Source organism: Miniopterus natalensis, chromosome 8 (genome assembly GCF_054644295.1).
Source record: "Miniopterus natalensis isolate mMinNat1 chromosome 8, mMinNat1.hap1, whole genome shotgun sequence".
In the NCBI taxonomy this organism is placed as follows: domain Eukaryota; kingdom Metazoa; phylum Chordata; class Mammalia; order Chiroptera; family Miniopteridae; genus Miniopterus; species Miniopterus natalensis.
In genome coordinates this window covers 8,434,007-8,444,866 of record NC_142088.1, presented here as the reverse complement: position 1 = coordinate 8,444,866, position 10,860 = coordinate 8,434,007, and the positions used below count along the sequence as shown (strand labels likewise).

Below are 10,860 nucleotides of genomic sequence, written 5' to 3'. Positions count from 1 at the left end.
GAGAAGGTGGTCTACAGAGGGGAGGCACACTGTCTGACAGGGATTTCTTTTTTGGGAAGTCACGAAAATGGATGGGATAGAAATCTTTGAACATTCATGGTATCGGCTCCCAGCTCATACAGTTACAGACCTGGGCTTAGGCTCTGGCACTGGCACACCCAGGCCGCAGGCGTGACCGAGGACACGTCGGCTGCTCCACACTCCTTTCCCAAGGGTACACGCCGAGAGGATACTGTATTTGTCCTACCTGCGGCTGGGGGGCACATCACAGAGCCTCTGCCAACTGAAAACAAAACCCAGGGCAGCTGGGTAACTGGCCTGGGCAGTGCACCTCTCCTGCTCCCCCCTGCTGACCACAGGCCTGAACATGTGACTCAGGCACTGGCCAATCGCCATACCCCAGGCCCCTGACCACAGCCATTGGCCAGGGAAAGGCACATGCCCGCGCCGAGCCAATCCGAGGGCCTCCCGAGGATTTCCCCCCTGGAACTGGCAGAAAGCCCCCCTTTCCCCTCTGACCAGGAGGCTGCAGGGAGGTGAGCCTGATGCCCGCACAGTCATGGTCCCCGAATGAAGACGACCTCCAGAGACAAGAGGCCGGAGGGAGAAAGGAGAGCCCCGGGGCCCTGATCTCGGTTCCAGTGCCCTCCAGGGCCGGGGCACCTCCGCCCTGCCTCGAGGGCAGCAACGCCAACCCTCAGCTCCACCCTGCACTCCAGGTTCCTGGGCCCATTATTCTGATTTAACCAAAAGGAAACGCAGTAGATAATAGCTCATATAATCTAAACAGTAACCAAATCCTCAATAAAAATAATTTCTTCCTAAGTGGATTCCTCATTGAAAACATGAAAAGAGAATTAGTAGAGGAAACAAACACTGAGTTCTTTATATAGCATTTTCTTAAAAGGGAGAAAGAAAAATCTATTTTCATGTACCATCGCCGTACTAACTCCACGTGGGCTTCATATTTGGCGTTAAACTCTCTGCCGTGCCCACGCCCGCTTACAAGATCTGGTCCATAAAAACCTAGGCTAGGAACAAGCGGTTATTTTTTCTAGAGCTGTATTAGTTGGCACTAAATGCAGGGGAAAGAGCTGCCGCTAATCCCCCAGGTAACCAGAGTTCTCGCTGCAGGGCTGAGGGGGGCATTACAAAAACAAACAAAGTATATCTGCCAAAATTCGCAGTCGCTACAAGAAATCATTCTGCCTTTGCAAAGGATTTCTTTTTCCTTTTACACAAAAACCTCCTCCTTATCTTCCTCTCAAGAATGAACTGGTGAAAACAGAAAGGTACCGTGGCTTCCAAGTCTGGAGTCATCTTCTGAAGCCAAAGGCAAAGCCTGAGGTCGAACTGAAGCAGGAGCGTGGAGTGTTCCCCATCTACCCTGAACGAGGGCGCAGCCACCCCAACCCTTGAAGGAACCCACGGATGAAATGGGGGGCGTGTTTGTCCAAATGCAAGAATGGAATTGCAAGTAAAAGGTTGCTGAGGCCCAGCAGCCATCCACATGCACAAAAAGCCCCAGAAGGAACGCCAACTTCTCCGGACCGGGCTTACGTCCAGACCTAGAAATCTAACCAGAGCACGAGCAGAATCACTGACTATGCAGATAGGCTTGGCCTGCTGGCATTTCTCAAAAGGGAAATAAAATCATACTAATCTGTCAGTGTCCTTAAACAAATTGTGAACCTATAGATAACCAATAACGTAAAGATGTAGCTTATTGCACTGGACTCCATTCTACACCAAAGGTTATTTTTTAAAAACCCAAGACTGATTTTTCAGATCTAGGCATGTAACCTACTTACGAGGAGAGATAGTTTTGGAAAGAAAAGACAGGCAACATTTATGGGTGAAGATAAAGGTTTACAAAGAAGAGCCAAGTATATGGGACACAGTTTATTTAATATTTTTTATAAATCCCTCCAAATGGGAATACAAACTAATCTTCACGCTGGCCCTCAATGCTATTTCTGAGTGCTAAAGAGACAAGCTGAATGATCTCATAGGTTTAAAAGAAAAAGAAGAATTTCATGTAAACAAAGAACAATACATTTTTTTCCTCTAGAGCTGAGAGTTATGAGAAAGCTGGATCAGACAGGAAAATTAGCCTAGAAGTTACATTTTAAAAAAATAAGATACCTTTCAGATCATTATGCGAACATACCCACTGACCCACTGTAGAGAAAGAAATTAAATTCTAGGTGGTCAGCTATATAAATCATTGTAGACACAGCCCAGACCCTCTTCCAACCCAGGGCTCTTTCCACTGCACTTGGCTGACAACATTAGCCAAAAAAATGCCATGGGAAAAAAAAGAAGTCAGCAAGAGGGCATGCATCGCCATCACTGAGAAGGTTAGTGGAAATAAAACAGAAAGCGTTCTACCTTTTACAGATCATGAAATACAGAGCCCAGCCCAGCCAACGGACCTCAAGGAAGACAGAACCAAGCCAAGAAGGGTTCAGAGGAGGATAAGTGAACAGACACAGAAACACCTCTGTGTTAGGCTTCTGCTCTTTCCCTCCTGCCTTTTTCCAAGTACTGCTCAATCTCAGAAGACACGGTTGATTCAAGATTTTTTTTAATGTGAAGATATACAGGGTGGGGCAAAAGTAGGTTTACAGTTGTGAGTACACGAAACAGAGTTAACAAAGCTCTTGTAATAATCATAACCTGCACGTCTTTTCCCTTACAAACAACTGTAAACCTATTTTCCCCCCACCCTGTATATTACATGCAGAAGTACCAGAACCAGGGGTGGGGGTCTGGGGAGAAAGAGCTCCCCTTTAAGCTTGAAAAACAAGTACTCTTTCGTGAAATATGTAGTAAACGTAAAAAAGGAATATGATTTAGCTCAGTAGTCCACTAAATGCCTTTGGGTGATGCACCACTTTGGGTGCAAGTGAAACTAACACCCAGGCGTGTCTGCATGGCACTAGAGCCTGTGGGTAAAGCGTGCTGCTATGGCACAGTAACTGGCGTCGGAGGCATCCACAGGGTAGGGTGGACGTGTGTGTGCACATCTGCCACAGAGGGCTGGGATAGTGCTTTCCCGGAAGCACTTTCTGGAACAGGTGATACTAGACCCGAGTCTTGAAAAAGAGGGATGTTACCCAGACAATCAATGCAGACAGAAGATAGAGAAGAATTCTAGGCAGGATTCTAGGCAGAAGATAGAAGATTCTTTGCTTCAGTAGTGGCAAAGGCAAGGAGGGTGTGAGGAGTCTGCAGAAAGTTCCATTTTGCAAGAAAATAAAGTTTTGGGAAGGGCACGAGGCAGGGAGGTGGAAAGGGTTGAAGAGGGCTTAGACTTTGTCAGGTCCTCACAAATGGCTGGCAGCCTGGGGCATGGCTGTGGGGGACAGTGGCTCACAGTGGAACGTTCCCTGGATGAGTTGTGGAGTTCTGGGCCAGGACTGTCCAAAGGCAACTGAGTGACTTTGGGAACATAGGTGCCCCGCATCAAATGGGGCCTCCATGTTCCAAAGGCTGAGAGCTCCTGGGGCAGCCATACCTCCATATGTAGTCTCCCCTGCTGTTTGGGACTTGGGATCCACCGTGCCCCACTTTCTCCCAGGGAGGTTGTGAGAAAGTGGGAGGGGGATGAGTCTATGGAAACTGTCTGTAAGCAGCAGAGACTGCATCTCGACACAGGTGAGGTAACACTAGATTTATGAATTGACCACCCTCCTTACAGAAACGTAGGTACAACGCCATAGAAAGATCATAGAAAGATAACCTTTCCACTGAGACACCTAACCTGCAGAACCAGGTGTGAGAAAGCAGGCAGGAGACCAGGTGGCGAGCCACTAGGGAATCACAGGCTGCCACGGTCTCCCAGCCTATGGCTGCTAGCTCAGAGCCATGGGAGCCAGGAAGATATTGCAAGTGAGGGCCACAGGTCCAGGGGGAACCTGAAAGCAAGCAACCTCTAGCACAGCCGGGCACTGGAAACTCCATGCCAGCCAAGTGTTGGCACATGGGAATGTCAGCCTCATGTTCCAGGCCTTCTGACTTTTAAGAGAAGCTATAAATCCAAGTGACATCTTAACATTTCTAAATAAAACTCAATGTTTGTATACTTGTCCAGGCCAGCTGGAGATGGCACACTGGCCACCGTTTTGCCAGTTCTGGGCTCTGAAGCAGGGCAGGGCCAGCGTGACCCAGCGGAGGTTTCCAGGACTTCACAGCCTGGAGAAGCAGTGCGACTTCGCAGCTGTCTGGGTGTGGGGAGTGCTGGAAGAGCCCAGCGTCACTGTGAGGTTCCTGCTTCAGCACCCTGGTGAATGGTAGAGCCACCATAAAAAATAAAAAAATTTTAAAAATTAAAAAAAGAGAAAGAAGGACACATTTTGGCTAAGGATAGATGGTGGAACTAAAGCCAGTTTTGGACTTACTGTAGATGTTTTGCCGAAAAGGCATGGATAAGTCCACCAGCCTGTGGGTAACTAGCTGGAGACACCAATCTGGGACTTACTTTGTACTTGGTGATAGTTGAAGCAGTGGGCACATGGTCGCCCAAAACTACATAGAGGAGTAAGGACAGAGCCCTGGGTCACCCCAGGGGGTAGTGGAGGTGCCAAGGAGGCAGAAGGAAAAGCAGGAGATGGCAAGTGGGGAAAGAGGAAGCGCCGGGAAGGAAAGGTCACACCTAATTCCACGCTGAGGTCTGGAGAGCATCCACCGGGTGACCCGTTCAGGAATTGTGGGTTCTCCTCCTTTGGGGAGGCTTTGGCCAGCTTGCAGAGGGCACAGAAGGAAGGGGCGATCAGGGAAGTGTTAACTCGTTTCAGAAGCCCAGGGAGACACCCACAGTGGTAGCTGGAGGTGAGGTGCGGATGCAGGGATAAGGGAGGTGATGGAATTTAAAAAATACTGTTAAAAGAGAAAATAGTTCACAGGGAGATATTAGGCACTGCCACAGGGAGGCCTTCTCCAAGTTTCCCACCCCAGCTTGTTTTTTTTTTCATATTATTCTACCGTATTCATGTCTTGTCATCACACATTTTATCACAGCATAATTCGGTTTGCTCTTTGTTTCCTCCCACAAGAATGACAATTCAGACAGAGCAGGGACCTTCTATATTTACCATACATCGGTGCCTGCACACAGGAGGTGCTTAAGATTTCTTGGATGACTGGGTAAATTGGGAAAAGTGTGTAGAAGGGAAATGGGATAGGACATGGAGAGGTTTTAATCCAGTGGCCCCTATTTCCTGGGTAGAGTGGGCCATGAAGTCACCTGCCAAACGGGAAGGAGGGAGGGAAGAGATCTCCTGTGCCAGGTAACAACCTGGAAGGATGGTTTGGAGACACTGAGATGCCAAAGTTTCTTATTTCAAAGTTGAGCATCTCTGGGCGAGGGCAACACTCGGATGTAGAGCACTCAGCAGCCAGAGGGGGTGGAGGTCACTGGATTCGGGAGGTCAAGGATGGACAGCATCCCCCACGTGGACTCTGGGACTAGAGGAGAGGAAAGAAGGCCCAGGGGCCAAAGTCCACCGAGCTGTGGGGTAATGACTGGATGGTAGAGGAAGCCACATAGAGGAGTAGCCGGGACCTGGCTAAGTTGCCACCTGCTTTCCAAACTCTGCCACCTCGATCTGATTAATACTTAATCCCCTATGTCTGGAATGGAAAATTAATGTCCTTTTGAGAGTGAGTCACTTTTGCCCTTTTAAAATTAGACTAATATGTGAAGTTCCTGGGAGGCAGAAATTCTCTGTATAGACTCATTTTTTTTTTTAAGAATAAAGGATAGATGACATCTTGATGACCTTCAGCAGTTGCCACGTATGGTGAAATGCTTTCCAACACGATTCTAATAGAGAATCACCACTTCAGGGTTGAAAGAAGCCTTCGGTGACGGAGGCTAGCACCTCCGTCTGCAGGGCTGAAGAACATTCTCGCAGGGACACTGCAAACAGCACATGCCCACTGCCTCAGGTACGCACACAGCCTGCAAAGTACCTTCGGTTCGGGGAGTGCGCTTTCCGGATGCACACACCAGCACCCTTAACGTTTCTTTCCGTTATGTGTGTTCAATCTGGATATAAAAAAATCTCCAAAGTGAAAAAAAAAAAAAAATCGTATCAGGTAAACTGTTCCTGACCAGCTCAGAGAAGTAAACTGCTTCCCGGCTCGTAGGAGGCCGTCCAGCCTTCACACACCGTCTCCGCGGATGCTGAAGGTAACAATGTTCCCTGCCAGGGGCTCAAGCGAGGCACCCCCCGCGCGAGGCCTCAGGAGCGACCCACGTGAGGGCTGTTCTGCCCCGAGCCTCCCCCGTCAGCAGCATCCTCGCGCGGGGCGCTGCCTTATGTAACCCGACCCCCCCGCCCCCCGGCCCCTGCGCGCCGCGCCTCCCCGTCGCCCCCGCCGGCCCCCGGCGCACAGGCTGGAAACGGCGGGGACCTGCTCCTCGGGGCTAAATCGGGCCCCAGACGCCAACGGAAAGGCTCCCCCGCAAGCCACCCGTCACCCCGCCTCGCTCGGGCAGCGGGAAACAACAAGTACGAGTCCGTTTGTCTTTCCCCGGAGCGCGGCGCACAAAGTACCGGGTAGGGGACGCCCGGGAGCGCCCCGGTCCCGCAGGTCCGGGGAGACGGGCGCCCACGGGGATGGGCCCCCAGCTGCCGGCGCACCTGGCCGCCCCGCGGCGCCGACCCGCTCGTCCCGCCGGGTCCCAGCCGGCTCCCAGCCGGGTCCCAGCCGGCTCCCCGGGCGCGGGGGCCGCGGCGCGCACACAGCCTCGGCCGCCGCAGCGCAGGGCGCCGGAGAAAGTTCCTCCGCCCCGACGCCGCCGCCCGGCCCGGCTCGCGCCGCAGCCTCCGAGCGCCGAGGAAGGTCGCGGCCGGCAGCGGGCGGCGCGCGCAGGGACGGTCCCCGGCTCCCCGCGGCGCCGGCAGCGCCCCTCCCGGCCCCGGGCGCCCGGGATCGGCCGGGGCGCGCAGCCTGTACTCACCGCCCCTCGCTCGGGGTGCGCGGCGGGCGAGCCGGAGCCGGTGGCGGCGGGGCGGGGAGCCGCGGGCGGAGGGTGGCGGCGGCGAGGCGGAGGGTCGCCGGGAAGAGGCGGCGGCGTCTGCGGAGCTCGCGGAGCGGGAGCAGCCAGTGCACCCGGAGCGCGAGCCCGCGGCCGCCGCGCGGGGCTTTATCGCCGCCCGCCGCGCCCCCGCCCCTTCCTGCCAGCCCCGCCCCGCCCCGCCCCGCCTTCCCGCCGCCTCCTTTGTGTGCCGGCCGGCCGCCGCGTCCCCGCGCCCCGACTCCGGGACGCCCCCGCCTTGGCCGCCGCCTGGAGGGTACCGGCCCCCCCAGGGGTCCCCGTCGTGGGACTGCGCCCAGAAGGCGCCGGGAGACGCGGCGACCCCGAGGTGCGGCGCCCGCTCGGGCCGAGCTGCACGTGGGTCGCGGGGATCGGGGTGTCGGTGGGAGGAGGAGGGACCCGAGGGCTCTGGCGGGTCGCTGGGACGCAGGGCGGGTCGTCTTGGCTGTCCCCTGGGAGGGACGGGAGCGCCCCGGGACGGTGCCCAGCGGTGTGGGTGACGGGGGTGGTGGCGCCAGGTCGCGGCCGGGAAGGGGCGGGTCACCCCTCGAGGTGCTTCTCAGGGTGCCCCCGGGCCGACCTCCCCGGCCAAGGGGACAGAGGAGCGGCAGCTGGTCGCCGTCGGCGAAGGTAGACGGGGGATTCAGAAAGCTGGATTCCTGGTGGCGGCGACGGCGTGAGGGACCCGCGGGGTGCTGGGGACCCAGCGCTTCCCAGCCGGGACTGCGGCTAAGGGGCCGGACCGGGTGCGCCACGGCGAGGCGCAGACCCTGGGGGCCCGCGACGAGTCACCGCCGGTCCCGGCTGTGTGCCCCAGGTCTCCCTCGCTCAGCCCTCCTTCGGGCCAACTTAGGTTTGTGGGGACCCAACTTAATGGCATAATTCATGTTGCCCTCAGACGGTGCAGGACCCTCACCAGCAGGCCCAGGGCCCCAGCTACGAGAAAGCAATGTGGTAAATCTCCTAAAACACAGCCTTGAGCTGAGGCTGCACCCACGGATTAGAGCAACTTGGAATCTGCAGCTGGGAATTAGGGCGCACGGGCCACCGCAAGCGACCGCGCTAGACTGTGCGCCTGTGCTGCGGTGAGAAAGTCGCCCTTAAGTGTAAAATCTGGGCTAGCCTGACAGTATTCACAGCCCCTCCTAGAGCTATGGGAGGTTTGGCCCTTAAATGAAAAGGAAGTAGTCCACCTTATTATTTACAGCCACACCTAATATTCATATCCAATCACAGAGCAGGCCTTAAATCCTTTTGCCTCCTTTTTCCCCTGCCTGAAATGTCCCCCTTCCCCCCACCCATGATCTCATGATCTCATGACTACCTCCGTATACTTCAGGTCACAAGCCAAATGTCACCTTCTTAGGAAACCGTCCCTGACCACTTGACCACTTCCTTCCACAACCTATTGCTTATTTCATAGACCTCATCATGGTTTTATTTTATTCTTTTTTTTTTTTAACTTCTTTCTTGGTTGGTTTTCTCCCACCCTTCCTCATGAGAATATATGCTCCCAGAAAGCAGGGAAGATAAACCAGTTCAGCACAGTTTGCAACTCACCCAGCCCCTAGTGCCTAGAGCCAATACTACAGATAGAGTAGTTGCTCAGTAAGTGATTGTTGAACATGGAACAAGTGCCTGGTGGCTACTGACCTGGTTAAGTCCTGCTCGGGTGCAGTGCTGTGGCATGGTCTAGTCAGGAGGGGGGCCTGGGCTGGGAAGGTAACGTGGGCCCCGGGGAGCCTAGAGGCGGGTGTGGGCTTGGTGTGTTTGAGAAGCTGGGAGTAGCCTCTTGCAGATGGAAGGAAGTCATTTGAGGACCAGTGCAGAAACAAACTAGAACCAAGAAATGTGGGTGAAGCCAGGTTATAGAAACCTCCCGATTGCCCACATCCATTTTTATCTCAATCACTTGTTCTAACTGAAAAATTGTATTGAGATAACCGTAGATCCTCATGCAGTTGTAAGAAATAACACAGAGAGGGGTCCCTTGTAAACTTTGTCCAGTTTCCCCCATTGGTAACATTTGGGAAAACTACTGTGTAATATCACAATCAGGACATGAAAATTGTGATAATTTTAAATTTTTTGTCAAGGTACTCTAAGTTTTTGAAAGACATGCACAAATACTATTTTAAAGGGTTTCAGTCTCTTGTTTTAATGGAACCAACATTTTTTAGGGGAGAAAAAAGGTTTATTTTACCAATTAGAGAGTATTTAGGTTCCTAATTCTTCATATGTAAAGGACCATCGGAAGCCTTTGGGACTTACCTCTTCTGTTTACATTTTAGCGAGTGCCATCCACTTCCCTGTTCTATCCAGTACTGCCCAAGGACCATTTTAAGCAATACTGTACATGACTTGTCAATTCTGAAATCAGACAGGATGCAGTGTTAACTAATACGCTAAACTAAGCCCAACCACTAATGTGCCTTTCTCTCTCCTTGGACATTGGATGCGACTGCCAATGAGCGTCTCCCGAAGGGAAATGATTCAAGACAAAGACCCATTCTGCCAGCGGCATACGCCGGGAATACCAACTACGCTTATTACCGAATGTGCATGGCTGGGGTTGGCTGGCCTTCCTGATGCCAGTAAGAGGAGACAGAGGCAACCTCCAAGCTTTCAAGTGACATTCAAGTCACCAGGCGCTTTGACACCCATCATTAGGGGCCTACCCCAAAGAACCTGTGTCTCTACCTCCACTGGTGTCCAGGAGCAGCAGCTCGGCTAGTATTTGACCCTCTTTGGAATCCGTTTCTCCTAGATGTGCTCTTGCAAGCAGCACACTCCTCGCCTCTCTACCTTGGTCTTGTTCAAGAATCCAAATCATTAAACGCTCCCACCTGCCTCTTTCTTTGCAACTCTACATACACTGCAGAATTTTACTTTGTCTCCTTCAATTGTGTGGCTTCCCTTAATCCTTGGAGAGAGCTTCAAATTGTTTATTCCTTTAAAAAGTAAAAAAAAAAAAAAAAAAAAAAAAAATAACCTGGAGTTTAGCCAGCTCCAGCCAGTCTCTGAGTTTGGCTTTGTGTCCATAAGCCCCAGTTGGGAGAAACGCAAGAAATGCCCAAACAGAATAAAACAAATGATCTATTTAGTCTCGTTTCCTCTCTTGGAAGAGGTCCAGTGTTGAGTGCTTTGGAAGAAGATGAAAATCCCCCTGCCCCACCCCCCTGCTCCCCAAACACCCTAACAGTATGACCTTGTATTGAAGTTTAAAACTATCCTTAGCTTCCGACGGCCGGTGTGTATTGTCTGGAAGAATGATGTTTCGATGATAATAGCTGCTCATCTCCTATCTAACCCCCACTGAAAACACATTGCCCCACAGACGACTTGTTACACAACATTATAGATGCAAATGCTGTTATGCAAGACTATGTCGGCCAGGGGAAAGGAGACTGGTTATAACAGTTCACTTATACAATTAGTTTCTGGGACTGCTGCATTGTTGGGATTTTTTATTTTTTAGCTTATAAAAGGCATTTGTCGTTTTACTTCCCTTTCAAGCTGGCTTTCAAATAAATCCAATTTCCTCGTTCTGTAACTTCTGAAACATTAAACCAGAGCATCAATTCCCACTTTCCCATTTTCGTCACTACTTTTCACCAAGCGCTTCAGAGGAAAGACACTGACGAAGTGTGTGGCTGAGTATTATTTTCTGCTTGTACTATCTGGTCAAATAGGAAGGGACACCGTGGGGGTCGTTGTGACACTGACCCCTTCAAACAGCAACCTCGACCTCCTTCCTTTCACACCCAAACGACGGGTGCTGCCTCCCTACTCCCGTGTAGGTGTCCGAGCTG

At 52.3% G+C, this 10,860-nt stretch overlaps 1 long non-coding RNA gene across 1 annotated transcript; it reads left to right on the top strand.

The window, feature by feature from the left end:
• The first annotated feature begins 7,301 nt into the window (after window positions 1–7,301).
• On the top strand, window positions 7,302–10,632 carry LOC107526691 (uncharacterized). The gene is made up of 2 exons (XR_001602215.2): window positions 7,302–7,376; window positions 7,947–10,632. It is a non-coding gene; the product is annotated as an uncharacterized LOC107526691 (long non-coding RNA).
• Window positions 10,633–10,860: the final 228 nt, after the last annotated feature.